This window comes from Panthera onca, chromosome A3 (genome assembly GCF_046562875.1).
Source record: "Panthera onca isolate mPanOnc1 chromosome A3, mPanOnc1 haplotype 2, whole genome shotgun sequence".
NCBI lineage: Eukaryota > Metazoa > Chordata > Mammalia > Carnivora > Felidae > Panthera > Panthera onca.
Genome location: NC_138341.1, coordinates 5,189,292 through 5,201,900, shown reverse-complemented (window position 1 = coordinate 5,201,900; position 12,609 = coordinate 5,189,292). Strand labels below are relative to the sequence as shown.

The 12,609-nt window shown below is 51.7% G+C and overlaps 1 non-coding gene across 1 annotated transcript; it reads right to left on the bottom strand.

The window, feature by feature from the left end:
- Nucleotides 1–311: 311 nt before the first annotated feature.
- Nucleotides 312–416, bottom strand: LOC132672594 (U6 spliceosomal RNA). Its single transcript, XR_009607587.1, has one exon. It is a non-coding gene; the product is annotated as a U6 spliceosomal RNA (small nuclear RNA).
- Nucleotides 417–12,609: the final 12,193 nt, after the last annotated feature.

Below are 12,609 nucleotides of genomic sequence, written 5' to 3'. Positions count from 1 at the left end.
TACTAACGGTTTATAGATTACGTAGGATTTTCTATGAAAAACATATTATATTTGTATGTAAGAGCAATTTGAGGCACCCGGATGAATCAGCCGGTTAAGCATCGGACTACAGCTCAGGTCATGATCTCGCGGTTTGGGGGTTCGAGCCCCGCAACGGGCTCTGTGCTGACAGCTCAGAGCCTGGAGCCTGCTTCAGATTCTGTGTCTTTCTCTCTCTCTGCCCCTCCCCTACTCGCACTCTGTCTGTATCTCTCAAAAATAAATAAACATAAAAAAAATTAAGAGCAATTTTATCTCTAAAGCTTTTTTTTTTTAATATGGAATACTTCGCGAATTTGCATATCATCCTTGCACACGGGCCATGCTAATCTTCTCTGTGTTGCTTCAACTTTGGTCTATGTGCTGTCAAAGTGTGCCCTGTTACTTAAATCTTAGTAACTTTCATCTCTTTTCTTTTTTCTTTTCATATTGCAATGGCTGAGACCACCAGTTCAACTCCTGAAGATGTTTTCCTATGAAAGAGAGCTGGATTTTCTCTAGTTATTTTTCTGTCTCTATGGAAGTGATCATGTGGTTTTCTAACAATTACTTGATTTTTGATGTTCAACCATCCTTGGGTCCCTGGAATATCCTGACTGGTCTTTGAAATCTACGTCTGAATACAGAGCTCGAGAGACATGGGCCACAGATTTTGACTGAGTGAGGCCTTGTTACCACCCCTTAGAGACAACTGTTTCCATATCACAGACTATTCCACTGATGGGTATGGTTGTTTCTGGAAGCTGTTTCAGGCAAAGTCAATGCTTTGGGGAGCCTGACAGATATTGTGAATCAACAACACAGGCTGGAGAGTAAGTTTCGTACAAAGGAGAGCTCACCTTAAAATATAGTTAGTGGTCAGGGATTAATGAGTTATCAACAGATTGTTGCCACGTGTAAGTGGGGCCCCGGTGTTGCTGGATCACCTGATATTTGGTCAGAGAGACTGGGGCATCTGGACTTTTAAAGCATCAACTAATTTTAAGTGCTTTTAATTAATTTGAATCTATAAAAGAAGATATCATATGGTGCAAGTATAACGTATCTGTAGGCCAAGTTAACACTACAAGTTTGAGACCTCCAGTGTCTAGAATGAGTGTGTGTCCTTCTCTGGTTTTAATTCTTTTATCTTGATTCCTCCTCTGTAAATTGTGGATAACGATAATTGTGTCACTGAGTCGTGGTGGTGAATATATACGTTTCCGAAGCATTACAGCAGCGTTGAAATGAAAGAAAGCCCACTATGGCTTCCAGCCTGGGAGCGTATACTTCTAGATGAAAGGGGAAAGTCTGTTTAGCTCGTGTCCATCATTCCTTGAAGAAACCAACTTTGAGAATAAAAAGCCCATGAAATAAACCAATGCAAATAGCGAGAAGTGAGGAATAGGAGTTTTAATACATTTTCCCTTCCTACCGTCAATACAACCCAAATATTATTTACCACAAAAAGAAATGGAGAAATTAACACTGTCCTTGCTAGATGGCTGGGTGGGTTACATCAGATGCTGGCCACAGAAGCTTGGACTGTGGTTCTCCATGTGGCTGGGTGCTCATTACATTTCCTGTTGTTCCCTTTCTGTCCCTTTCATCCCTTCATGTCTGCAAGGCCCACAAGCATAAAGGATGCCAGGGTCCAGTCCTCGGGGGGATGGATTCTAGACTGAAGAAGATCAGCCACATGAAGGACTGTGGCACTGGCCAGATAGTGTGGGGAGGGGGCGTGGCCCTGCCGGTGCCTGGCCAAGCTGGCGAGTCTCTCGTGCCTTAGTTCAGTGTGGAAAATGACTATGTGTACCCGTCCTGATGTCGAGGGGGCCAAACGAGATGAATACAAGTGGAAGGCGTGAGCAGTTGGCACCGAGTGAAAACCCAAGGATGGTGACAAGCTGCCGCTCTTACTAAAGAGAAACAGAACACCGCGGACAGACACCCCGGCCAGCCCAACCCAAGGCGCTGGGAAGGCCCGGGACGCGGAAGACGGGTAGGTTCAAAAGTCAGGGACAATCACGGTATACGACACAGAAAGTTTTCCAAAACCGAGACCAGAGTGAACAAAAGCACTGAGTGGGGGCAGGGCAGCAGCTGGGTTGCTCCCAAAGTCGTCAGCTGTGCACCGAATCCGGACGCCCCCCACCCCCACCCCGGGCCCTGCAGGGCCCCTGTGCCCCCGCCCCCTCCCGCCACGAAGTGCGTGCGGCGGCGTGTGTCTCCGGGTCCGGGAATGCAGAGGCCCTGTCGCTCAGGGTGCCCTGGGACCGGAGCCCCTGGGCCCTCCACCCCGGGCGGGCTGGAATGACCCCCCCCCCCCCCGGGGCACACCTGCGGTGACGTCAGGCCCGGGCTCACCTGCCCGAGCGAGCGCAAGGGACCGGCTGGGGGCGCACCTGCCGGAGCCCCACAAACGGGGCAGTGAGCGGCCGCTGATTAACATGCAGAGCCCGGGACGGGGCGAGGCCGCAGCTGGACAGCAGCTTCTCCGAGTCTCTAGAAAAAGCCTCTGTCACAGCTGGAGAGAAGAGAGCGCGGCGCCGGCCGGGCCGTGGTGCGGTGCCAAGAGCCCTTCTTGGGGCGGAAGCGGCGGCGCGGCCAGCTGTCGAGCGTTTGAAACGTGAAAGGCCCGGGGCTCCCGGGGAGGGCAGAAGACAGAGGCCACGTCAGAGGAAGCGCGGGCTGCTCCGGGGGCCGGGGAAACCGTGGGCTGAGGCGCGCACGTTGGGCCATCAATAAGGCTTTCAGAGAGCCGGGCGGAAAAACAGCTGGGGGGGGGGGGAGGGGGAGAGGGGTGCAGGGGAGGGGCCGCGACCCTGCGCGGGGACCCGTCCAGTCCCGGGGCGCCGCCGGCACCGCAGCCCCCGCCCGACCCCGCTACCCGCTACCCCCACCCCCACCCCCACCGGCCACCGCGACGACCCAGGTCCCTGCCCTCCACCCCCACCCCTGCCACCCAGGTCCCTGCCCGGCCGCCCCCACCCCGCTGGTCCTCCGCCCCTCCCCCACCGCCCAGGTCCCTGCCCGCAGCCCCACCCCTGCCTCCCGGGCTCCTCTCTCCACCCCTGCCACCTGAGTCCCTGCCCTCCGCCCCCCACCCTGCCTCCAGGTCCCTGCCCCGGGCCACCACCCCCCCCCTCCACTGCCCTCCCCGTTCCCGGCGGGGGGGAGGGGGGCACTTCCTTCGCCCCCAGTTCCCCTGCCTTCCTTGCATAGCCTCAAAGCAAGCTTGCTATCTTTCATCTTTTTTTTTTCACATTTTTCCGAGCCCCACCTCCAAGCCTCCCCACCTAGAATCCTGTAGTCCTCCTCTCTTCTTCCCACAAACCTCTGCGACCTTCTAATGGCTTAGCCACTGAGTATCAATGACCTGGCAGGGGTCAGATCTTCTGCCACCTGCTAGGAATAAATGGTAAGCGTACCCCGTCTTTGACCTGGGGCATGTCAGGCCCTCGAGTGTAGAAGGCCAGGAGAGTGGCAATTCTCCGGTGCAGGTCCGCTGATCTCTAAGAGCATGTGCCTCGGGGCCCTGGGCCTGAGCAGGATGGTGTAATTAGGCTAAGAGAGAAAAGAGAAGTGCCTCTGCTCTCCTTCCTGCCGGCAGCCGGAGCCCGGCGCCCTTTAGGGCTCCTGTCAAACCACAGGCTCGCCCGCACTCGGCAACTTACCCACGGTGGCACCTACCGCCTGTCTACACTTCCCCCTGTCGTCACAGAGCCTGCCGTGTGTGTGTCCCACGTTGCCTGAAAACCGCTCGGTGGGCTGGTTCTTCCATTTGTTCCTACATGAAATTTAAGGCCGTCTTCATGACATTCTGGGGGTCACTTTTAAGTAAAAAAAAAAAAAAAATCGGGTTACTTGATATCACGAAAACAATACAGCAGTTAGCTCATGGCTGGGTCCAGTCCCGTGTAGTAACCACCCCCGAGAGTGGGCAAACTTCAGGCATCCTCCCCGGCTAGCCCTGAGCCGTGGTGGGTTCCTTAGCCCTTCTCTGTCAGGGCCTTCACCTGCCGGCTCATGCTGCCCCCGCCGATACCTGACCTTCAGGGCTGGGGAGTTTGGGCGTGGAAGGGGGGCATGAAGGGTCCTACTCCTCACATTCACTCTGGCACAGCAGGTGTGTAAAGCTGACCCTCTGCCCTCCACAACCTCTCCTTGCCTCGGAGACTCCTTGCCAGCAGTCCCCTGGATGTCGGACATGCCGCCTTTCTTTTAGGAATCAGCTTCCAGACAGGAAAGCAGAAACTCACTGTTACTTTAAGAGAGAACGCATCTAGGGAATGGGCCAGGCAGGCATCAGACAACTTAGACGCAAGCCAGGACATCGGAGTCCCAGAGCTGCAGCCGGTGTGGGGGTTACCAGCCCCGGGTCCGGGGAGACAGAGGGAAGGGGTCGGGTTATGAGAACAACTCGGAGGCTTGGAGGGGGACCCTCCCAGAGCTGGAGTCCCACCCCGGGGCGAGGCTGCTGCTGACGGTCCAGGAGCTTGGTCCTGGTGCTGATGGTCTGGGAGCTTGAAGGCGGGGCCCCAGGCGGACTGGGACTGAGACCTCTGAAGGAGGAGGATTGCTTGAGGAGAGAGTGCTGGGGCTGGTTCTAGAAATGTGCACAGGACCAGAAACTGAAATAAAGCCCTGCTCAACAGGCACTGCAGGGACAGGCGGCATTGCTTGTAAGCCGTGGCCGTGAACGGTTGTGCGAGAGAGAGGATGGGGCCCCTCGCCCCTCCAGCCCTGCTGTCAGCCCGCAGCCGCCGCACCTGCGCAGAAGGGCTCAGGAGCCCTGCCTGGCAAAGGAGTAGGTTTGCAGCCCAACCCCGGCGTCGCAGAGCAGAGCAGGGTAGGCGAGAAGCCGAGGGACGGCAGCTTAACAGTTAATGTGCTGTGCCTGACGGCCGCTTGATTTCCTTCCTCGGCACCTAGGCATCAAGGTACCCTTGGGGCAAGTCTTCTGGTCCCCGCGATGGGGCTTTCCGGGACGGCAGTGAGTCTAACACATCTGTTGTCTTGTTCACAGCCCATGCCTGGCCCGTGAGGATAATCACACATCCTTCGCCCAAAGGGTCAACGTCCTCTTCACTCGGCTTTCACAGCTGCTCCCGTGCCCCAGAGTCGTTCAAGAGGGAGCCGGATGCTACTGTAGTGTGTCAGCCAAAATACAAGCCACAGATTTCCAGGCTTCCCAGTGATTTCCCTTAATTCCTCGTGGCACATCGAAACGGACTCTGGACAAATCTTACCCACCCCCCTCCAGCTTCTTGCAGACTCTTGAGACCATCAGATGGATGCGTCATGAGGACTGGTTTTCTCTTCTTTCTGAAATCCAGCCTCAGCATCTTGCACCTCATTCTAGAATATGACATCTGTCCATCTGTTAGTGCCTCCACTGAAGGCTCTACTTCCACATTCTGCTAAATTTTAATTAACAAATTCGCAATTAGAGGGAAGTATGATATGTTACATAAAGATGTCATTTATACGTTCACTTCCCTACCATATATGGAGCATTGTCAAGGTGACAAAGAGGAAGAGACATCATTCTCTCCTACAACACATGCATGAGCTAAAGGGAAGACAGAACTACAAAGAAATCATGAGAATGTGGAATGGAAAAATTAAGGGGGGCCGGGGGGACTGGTGAAGAATGAACAGATGAAGGGACTGAGTTTTGCACCACAGACCGGTCAGCCCGAGAAAGAACTAAAGACTTTCTGGGCAGGGGCAGCAGTGCCTACAAAGGCTTAGGGGCGTAAAGCCGAGGAAGTGCTCAAAGGCAAGCAGGACACTCGTCACGGGCTAAGGACAGGGCTGCCATCGGGCTGACCAGGTCCCATGTGCTGGGAGCCTGGACCCGCCGCCATCGCCCGTGGAGAGGTCAGCTAAGCTTGGATCACCCAGGGTGTTGTTTGATCGTCTCTGTTTCCTTAAATGAACAGAACAACTTGAATTTGAGACACTGGTTGGGACGTGCATGTGACAAGAATGCACATTCTTAAAAACGTGCGTTTCTGAACTGAGGCAAGGAGAGGGTCTTGTTAGGATGCGAGAGACGGAAGTCGGGTCTTGGCAACTCACTGGATTTAACGACTGAGGGGCAGAAGAGGCAAAACTCACCCAGACGTTTTACATCATGAAGCTGGTTTTATGGCCCTGCCGTTGTTGTTCCAGAGGCTCAGGAGGTGAGAGAGCAAGTAAGGAGGGGACACTGGGGGTAATGAGTCTGCAGTAAGGACGGTGGGGTCCGGGGACCCGCTTAGGGCTGAGACAGGAGCTTGGAATCACTCCCCCCACAGACTTCCGTCTAAACTGGCACAAAGCCACGGGGGGAAACGTGGACATTAGAACATCACCACTAAAGTTGCTGCTGTCAAACAGGCACACGTTTTGTGTGTGTGTTCATTGGAAATAAATCTCCACGGGTGATCAATAAACCTGACGCTTGGTCCAGATGACCATGTAAGAGACCACGGGGAGAGAGACGAGTCCTTTCGAAAGACAGGTCACTTTTTTTTTTTTCTTCTTCTTCCTAAAGGACACCTTATTTACAGCCACAGAAAAAGGCATTCAAAATCCAAATTTTGTTGCAACACAGTGACATCTAGCGTACGATTTGGCTAACGCCAAGAGGCACTTCCCCAGGGAAGCATTGAAGAGCCTTTCGAACTAAAATGAAAATTCTGACCCGGGTTTTAAAGGCAAAGTTTAAGAGGAGGAGCAGCGCGGCATTATCTGGTCCACAGCTCCGTCGGGGCCCAGACACCCACCCCGCGTGGGCCTCCGGGTCCGAGGTGATGCTTTTAAACCAGAGTGATACGTCTTCCTCACCTGACAGAGGTCTTCCCCAGCATTAATTGGTTTTGATTAGGATGTTTAGTTAATTGTGATATAATTACTAGAACTTGGATTATTAGTTTGCTTTAATGATAGCCATTAAGATTTTAATATAAATATGATTATGCTAGAATATTATTTTGTCTTGAAATTGCAAGAGTGGTTTGCAGGTAGATTCTGAGCTTCAGGACAGAGATGAGAAAAATGCTGGCTGGTCCCGGTGGGTTTTCGCATGTGGAACCGCATTTCTGGGCGCACGCAGCTTGATGGGGAAACGCTTGTCGCCAGAAGGCAGAAGTCCTGTGTTCTTGTCCCCGTGTTGTCATTGATCGGCGACGTGACCTAGCGGGAGACACCCTGTCCCCCCGCATCTGTAACTAGGGGTGGAAAACTGCCTAAGTTTCCTCGCTGTGTCTCATGAGACTCAGCCAGGAGCTTGCTTCTCGTATTTTGTTCATCTTCACAACTCCACTGTGAGATGTGTGTTCTTTCCCTCGTTTTACAAACGAGGAAAGTACAACTCAGAGAGATGAAAGTGACTGTTCGGGCGATCAGCTTGCCCAGGACAGAGCCGGGGGTGTGAGCCAGCACTGCTGGGCTCCAAGCCAGTCCGTCCTTCGCTGCCCATCACACCGAGACTGGCAAGACCAGCGGAGAATCGGCCGTATCTAGACCCTAAGAGCTTCCGCATGGGAAATGAAGTCAGTGATACTTCAGACATCTAATTCTATCCCTCTGTCCACAAGAAGCAATTGGCTCAATATTACAATGACTGTCAGGAAAAGGCACCACTGATAGTGAGATGCCAACACTAAAATCATCGGGTTTGGCAGTCTCCAAAACAGAACTGCTAACCCTGAGAATTTTCTTGAACAGGGTTGTTTTTCTCTTGCATTCGGACACAACTCATCTCAGCAGCAGAGAGGTTGCCAGGCTCAGAACTGAATGTTGGGAATAAGGTTCAAATTGAAAGAAAGGAAATGGAATGAACGATCCCTAGTACGCATCCAATGCTGACGTCCCTGGCACTTGACCACAGCCCACACCGTGTTCCACGTCACGGCCACCTTGCGGTCAGGTGGCGGCCCTTCCCACGGCCACAGGGAAGGCTGTACTTGTGCTCTGGCTCGCGGTGACGGAGTTCTGTCTGAGGCCTTCTCCCCTACCTCACATCGGTGCAGATTTTATTTTACAGTTTGCCAGATCCAGCGTGGGTTCCCGTGAGGGGGACAGTCCTCCTCATCCACTGCCTCGGAGGGTCAAGGTGCAGGCGGCCACAGAGTGGACGTTGGTCATTATCTCTCAAGTCTGAAAACCTGCGTACCCCCTCAACTGTCCAACTTTTTACGGTACAAACGTTCCCCTATTTATGCAAATAGGCGTGTTTCTTTATGTGGCTGTATTTTAAAAATACTGACCCTTGAAGACAACACAGTCGGCCGTCGAAGGATATTATTAAATCATTTCAAGTCAGACAATACTATGAGATTGCTTTCAGGTGATGGCATATGTGTGTGTCCTAGCACAGAATGAGCTCTAAGACATGACACTGAGCGAAAAACTACAAGTCATGAGCCTGGATCTATAGTATATTGAGAGTCCACGGGCACGTCTGCTGGTTAACCCCAGGTACAGGTGATGCTTGCCGTCTAGACACTGGTCCAGGAGCTTTACCAATATCAGCTCATTTAACTCTGCTAACAGCCCTGTGGGGAAGGTGCCACTATTAATCCTCTAGATAAGGAGAGGAAGACAAGGAAGCATTGAGCAAGTCGCCACGGTTACACGTCTCCCTCTGTCTTTGACTCTCTCTACCCCGCCACCCCCCACCACGTATATATGCAGTGGGGTCTACAAGGGTAGAAGCTTTTGGTAAAATAACTGGTTCACTTCCGGAGGGACACGATTTGCCATGTGGAAGGAGCCGTTCACTTCTCTATACTCGCGGGCATTGGTATTTTTAACAAGTATATTTTCACATAATTCTTGGATAACAAAGATAGATGTTCACATGGGTACGGGATGCAGGGTTTCAGCCGAAGCGTCGGGCAGGTCTGAAGTAGCTTTGGGAGGTGGAGGTCATATGCCCCCTCCCTCGACCTGGACTAGAAGGCAGGTCAGGCTTCGAGGCCTTCAGAAGAGCCTGCCAAGATATTTAGGTCCTTCCAGCAGTTGGTCAGAGCGCGAGGCTCTTCCCGGCATCGCCCTTCAGCCATACCCACAGCTGGGCTTGAACAAGGAGATTCTAAAGACGGTGACCCCAGTTACGAGTTCCCCAACCTGGCCGACTATAGGGTTCCCTTGGAAAGTTTTTCTAAAAACGTGCACATCCCCATATTCAGTCTTTGATTCAAGTTCAGCAGAACTGAGATAAGGTCATGGAATCTATTTTTGGAAAGTTCCCCCGGTGACGCCTCTGGTCAGCCAAAATTAGGAACCAGATGATGCCGTGGGCCGCATGTGAGCGCTAAGCTAGTACACAGAAGCAGGCACTTTTCAAAGACACTTGAGGGGCAAGTTCACGGCCCGTGAGGTCACCCAGCCAGAAGGAATACAGCTGGGATGTGAATATACACAGGGCCCCCAAGGGAAGGGCCCAGCAGAAGCGAGCAGGGCATCAGAGGGCCAAGAGCACAGGTTCGGGACTGAGAGAGAAGCAGGACATTAAGGCGTAAGCATAGTTCAATCACTCAACTCAAAGCCACCGGTGAACATGGAGTATAGGCTCCACCCCCAAAGAAAGGGCGAGGGCTTCAGCCACCTGCAGAGACCTGGTTTCTATCCACCCCATGCTTCTGGGTTCTCTCAAGTGTCCCATCTCCCCCGCCCTCGAGGTGACCACAGACATGGGGGAGAGAGCCACGGAAGGAAATGGCGGTCCAAGAGGATGCTAGGAGTGGTGAGCAGTGGCACAGTCACCCCCAGACTGCCGAACCCCATGCTCCCAAAGGAAGAGGCACTGTGGTACGTTTGGGTATCTGTTAAAACCCTGCTCCAAAGTCAATCCTCCTTAGCAAGACAGCTCCAGCCTTCTCAACCCCACTGGTCCGTGGGAAATGGGCTTATTTGTGAACATCTGATTGCTGAGAGAGGTTCTCATTTACAGACCACTAACAAGATTAAAGTGGCTAATTTAAAAAGTGCTTAGCCTAGATGTTTAAGCAGCACCAGGCTTGTGAGTTTCTAACGGCTGTTTCTGTATCGGTTGCTAACGGGAGCCATTTCATTCTCTTGCATTGAAATGGATCAGATAAATCACATTAGGTAGGTTTACAGAAGCGAGCAGTGACAGGTTCCTCAGAACTAAAAGCTAAATCGCCTGCTAGGGTCTGGCTTTCTTTCATCACACACTCTATCTTCAAACCCAATACCTATTTAAAGCTGCTGATAACACTCCAAATGCTCCCGGGCCTTGTCCTCAGACATAATGTATGGTTCCACCGATGCTATGGAATTTAAACATTTTTGATACAGTCTATTAAAAAGAGGGATTGTAGCTCATTCAAATTCAGCAACTTCGAATAGAAAAAATAAATAAAAAGTCCATGAAATCGCACGCCGCATTTGCAAAGGAAACCGGGTAGGAATCACACAAGGACGCTCGCCGTTCTGCCACCAAATTATCTCTCCCGGGCAGGCACAACTGATAAGAGAACTCATTTTACACACACCTCAGGAAGGGAACAGGAGAAGATTTCACGATCTCCCAAAATAGAAGGGAACTTCACGTTTCTGAGGGATCAAAGCTCACGTACACTCCACGAGCGACCGTTCAAAATTCTCGTTGAAATGGAGGCACAGGCCCCCTTTGCTGTGCCACAGCTGTGGGTGCAGGTTACCCCGTTTGTATGCGGCCTCGCTCTCTTGTCCAGGAAAACGCCACATCCCACTGGGCGCCTTCCGTCCTTGACAAGATGATGACGACATTGGGCGAGAAACCGGGATGAAGAAGATGTTATGGAGCACGGCGTTCTGTGCCATAGTGTTGCGGAGTGTGGTCCTCTAGTCTTGAATTAAATGGCATAAGGGCCTTAGCTTAGTCATCTCTGCAGGTTGACGCCACGTTTAATAACGACCGGGTGAAAACACTGCTACTTTGTATACCTAGTTTCCATAATTCATTACGTAATCAGACCCGAACACAGGATGTAGATGGAAAAAAAGACCAGAGAAAATTATCCGAGGATTTTCAAAAGGAGGAAAATAAAAATGGGTAAAGGGAGTGGATTGAAGAGGGAAAATATAACTCTCTGCCGTTTATAGAAAGTTGGGATCTAAAGAACAAAGGTCTTGGGGCGCCTGGGTGGCTCAGTCGGTTGAGCGTCCGGCTTCGGCTCAGGTCATGATCTCACGGTCTGTGAGTTCGAGCCCCGCATCGGGCTCTGTGATGGCAGCTCAGAGCCTGGAGCCTGCTTGGGATTCTGTCTCCCTGTCTCTCTGCCCCTCCCCCACTTACACTCTGTCTCTCTCAAAAGTAAATCAACATCGGAAAAAAAAAAAGAGAAAGAACAAAGGTCAGAACGTGTTGGTGGAAAAGTAGAAATCGAATAAAGGCAAAAGTGAGCTAAGCAGAGCGGTCCCATAAAACGAAGCAAATGCCTACAGTGCACGAGGAGGGGCAAGCAGTTCTCTTGTCGACTGTGTCACTCACCGGCTCTGGGGCTGCAAAGACCTTCTGAATCTTCTCATCTTCCCCCGTCTTATTTATACAATTGTGATCATAATATCTACCTCATGGGCTTGTTACACAAGCTAGGAACAGCATCACGTTCAAACGCCCGGTGTCTCAGGGTGATGAACCCCACGGTGAGTGATGCCAGCAGTGGAAGTAATGTGGCAGGTGGAACGCTGGCCACCGTGGCTGTAACTGTGGAGCAATATTAAGTGCTTGTTTTTTTAAGTTTTAATGTTTATTTTTGAGAGAGGGAGGGGGGCAAGGAGACAGGGAGACACAGAATCCGAAGCAGGTTCCAGGCTCTGAGCTGTCAGCACAGAGCCCGACGTGGGGCTCAAACCCACAAACCGCCAGATCATGGCCTGAGCCAAGTCAGATGCTTAACTGACTGAGCCACCCAGGCACCCAATATTAATGGTTTTTATGTGGGTTGACCCATGCCTCGTTATCCTGCCAGGTTGTTTATGCAATATCATGACTCTGAAATGATTAAAAGAGAAATGATACCAGCGATTGTAGTAGGCATTAAATAAGAGAAAATACAGAAAGTAGAATGTGGTCTTTGAATCACTTCCCAAGGCTCATTACAAGACGCAACTTAAAAATCAGGGAAAGGGTTTTGGAGAGGTTTTGGAGACAAACACTCAAACTTCTTACGTTCAGTTGTGAATTCCTTCACTTGTTCATTCGAGTGAATGAGTTAGAGACAGACCACTTTAGAAGGCAATCTGGCGGGAGAGGGAAAATGCAGATGCTGAAAACGTGGATGTGCTCTAATCATGTGACACAAGCTAACAAAGGAGACGCCTCTGTAGGGAAAAAAAAAGAGGTGTCTTTTTAATACGACTTGGAAGGTGGCGTTGAGTATGTTTTCAACAGGGAGACGAACAGGCAATGGTCGCTGAGATTTAGGAAATGGCATTTGCTAAGGCACAGAATCAGGAGGGAGGACCCCACGTTCGTGGAGGGCCTAGAAGTCGACCGTGGCTGCGGTGTGAACACAGTGGGGGAACAGGAAGGTAGAGACCTAGGGAGAGAGGAGGAGTGACGCCGTGAATGTGCTCCCTGCTCGG